Here is a 3,345-nt window from a genome sequence, read left to right as displayed (position 1 = left end):
TTCACCGGGTTCTAATTGGAGGAGCCCTTATTCTTGCAGAAATGGACGGAGAAGTCTGGCCAAAGCCAATCAACTCAGATGCAGTGAAACGATATTATGTGTAATCACCTATGATTGCTTTATGATGTAATTTGAACTACGCCTGACCTGATTCCCGTTTAAGAGGGGATACGTAGGCAGCCCTATGGGTTCGGTCACAATTTAATAAAAATTTCATGTCCCCCTATTATTGGAACTGGGGCAGAATTTTGAGGAGGGCCCTCAAAATTCCGAAGTCAGTCTTCAGCCGCTCATCGCCAGGGATGTCAGCCCAGTGAACTGGGGCAGAATTTTGAGGAGGACCCTCAAATTTCGAAGTTGATTTTTTCAGCCGTTCAGGGCAGCCGTCAGAAGTGCCAGCCCAGTAAACTGGGGCAGAATTTTTAGGAGGACCCTCAAAATTCAGGAGCAAGAGAGGTTGTAATGTCTTGAACCACGTCGCAGTCGTTGGTTCGTCTAAAGAAAACTATTTTCTACTTACGTTATATTTACTAAATCATGCATAACTATTGTTCGAATTGCTGCTGTTTAGCAACGCTACCCCAATGATACGCAACGCCGGAAGCTAGGGGAAAACGAACTAGCCTTTCCCCCCTTACAAAACTCACGATTTTACTTTGGATGCAGGCACCAGACTAACAATATCGTCAGGTATATTTATGCACCCATACTTTCTCAAGAACGCAACCTCTCAGAATCATCACTTGTTCGTAATTGCTATCCATACACAACCTCCCCAGCAGTCACGATATCAGCTATCAGCTAAGAAGTCTCACTACTACTCGTCCTTTTACATTCTCGCATTGCATAAGGCTACCTTTCTGCCTTTCGAGACTAAGCACTGTCTCCATCTGCATTATCTGCATTGCATGAGGCTACCTTTCTGCCTTTCGAGACTAAGCACTGTCTCCATCTATCTGCATTGCATAAGGCTACCTTTCTGCCTTTCGAGACTAAGCACTGTCTCCATCCTGCATTTTCTTGCATTGCATAAGGCTACCTTTCTGCCTTTCGAGACTAAGCGCTGTCTCCATCTGCATGGCTGAAATATCGCCACCTCTATTTGCATCGGCTGAAATACCGCCATCTTCATACAAATCTTGCATGGCTAAAACACCGCCAATTTTTGTTTAAATCCCTATCGGCTGAAATGTCGCCATTTATAATCACCCTTCTTTATCGGTCGAAGTAACGCCAAACTTTATTTAATTCTCGGCATCGGCTGAAATAACGCCATTTACGTTTCTACATCAACTAAAACGTTGCTGCTTTATTTAAATTTTTTGTCGGCTGAGATATCGCCATTTACATTTTGCTACATCGGCTGAAACATCGCCTGCTTATTTTTAACTTCTGTCGGCTGAAATATCGCCATTTACAGTTTTTACATCAGTTGAAACATCGCTGTTTTATTTAAATTTCTGTCGGCTGAAATATCCCCATTTACATTTTTCTGCACCGGCTGAAATACCGCCAAATCTTGCATTTCATGGGCTGAAATACCGCCAAATCTTGCATTCCATGGGCTGAAACACCGCCAAACTGTCCGAGGGCGTCATTGTTCGGGGGCATCATCCTCATAGCCCGAGAACACCATGCCATGGCCCGAGGACCCCACTTTATATCCTGCACATCATTATTCAAAGGCATCATAGCCCGAGAACATCATTTCATAGCCTGCGAATCCTTTAATTTTGCGCTTCAAGGCCCAGGACGTCATGGTCCGAGGACGTCATCCTAACCGTCCGAAGACAGCATTCATGGTCCAACGGGAACTTGCATCACGTTTAAGTTTATGCACGATATACGCCTATATTGCTCACTTGCAGGTACACCGGCTAGCAACGACCGTCTCAGCAGGAGCAATCCCGCTCCGGTTTCCGCAGCCGATCAAACTTCAAATACCTCTTGCCTCCCCCCCAAACATCGTGTCCGTCCTTCCGAATGTCCATCGCCATGTTCCGTCAATGATTCCTGAACTACATACGACCTGATTCCTGTAAAACCAGGGATATGCAGGCAGCTCGGAAACCAGAGCTCGGTCAAATTCTTTTCAAATCGCCGCTTTCGGTCAAAATTGGCCATCATATCTTTACCCGACAACTCTTTCATCCTTCCCAGGTAAAGAGGGGCAGCTGTTGATACCCAATTTTTCCCTAAATATTTTTTATAGCCAAAATACTTTCAAAATAACATATATGTGCATATATGAGCACACACAAGAGTTTTGGTACTTTACCAAATTTTTAATGATTTTTAAAAACCAATTTATTGCCTATTTTTATACCATAAAATCCAATAATTATTCCCAAAGTTATCATTTTAGTGGACAACCTATTTTTTATTCTCATATTTACACCTAAAATATGGCTAACATGATTTTTGCATATTTTTTACAAATTTATTTAGTATTTTTTAAAATTAAATTGCACATAATTGCAATATTAGCCTCTTTTAAGATTTAATTATAATTATATTTATAAAATTGACCCCAGTATTTTTAATTATATAATTATGTATTATTAATCATTTTAGCATGTTTGATTTACTTCCAGAAATTATTTTGCTATTTTTTATAAATTAAACAAGGGAAAAGTGGCTATTTAAAAGTTAGCCCTTTTTGCATTTCAATTTTAACCGGAATTGGGCCCCAATCTCAGCCCCAAATTGAACCCAATTCCCTAACCCAATTTCCTAATCCACCGGACCCAACACCCAATCACCCGAACCGGCCCGTGTCCCTTTTAATCTGAGCCGTTGATCATTTTGATCAACGGCCCAGGCTCCCCCTTACCATTTTTAATTCTAAACGACCCCCCAAACCCTCCCCATTTTCTCAAAGACCGTCGCCTCTAATACCTCGTCTCTCTCAAACGCTCTCACCCACCTGAAACCCTAATAGCCGCCTACCCCCTCTTCGACCCAAATCACCGGAATCCATGGCTAATCTAACCATGAACGACCTCTACTCACCACCTACTGCTCCCACACGCCTGCTCACTGAAGATTCGAGGCTAGACCTCAAGGGTCTTCATCCAGACCTTGGTCGATTCGAGATTCTTTGGCCGTTTCCGGCCTTGCTCCGGCGTATCTTGGCCTTTTGAGCCTGGATTCGACCTTATCAACTCAGATCCGTTCTCGTGACTTCCAAGCCTTTCTCGTCATTTAGGGTTCTCAGAAGCCCTAGCCTATTCGAGGTTCCTTTTCGTTTATTCTTTTAGATCTGTGCTAGATCTACGCTGTTGGTAACATTTTAGAGTTTTTCCCCAAATTTCCTTTTTCAAAACTGTTCAAATCAATTTTAGG

The sequence above is a fragment of the Nicotiana attenuata genome, chromosome 3 (assembly GCF_001879085.1).
Source record: "Nicotiana attenuata strain UT chromosome 3, NIATTr2, whole genome shotgun sequence".
Classification (NCBI taxonomy): Eukaryota; Viridiplantae; Streptophyta; class Magnoliopsida; order Solanales; family Solanaceae; genus Nicotiana; species Nicotiana attenuata.
This window is presented reverse-complemented; position numbering follows the sequence as displayed.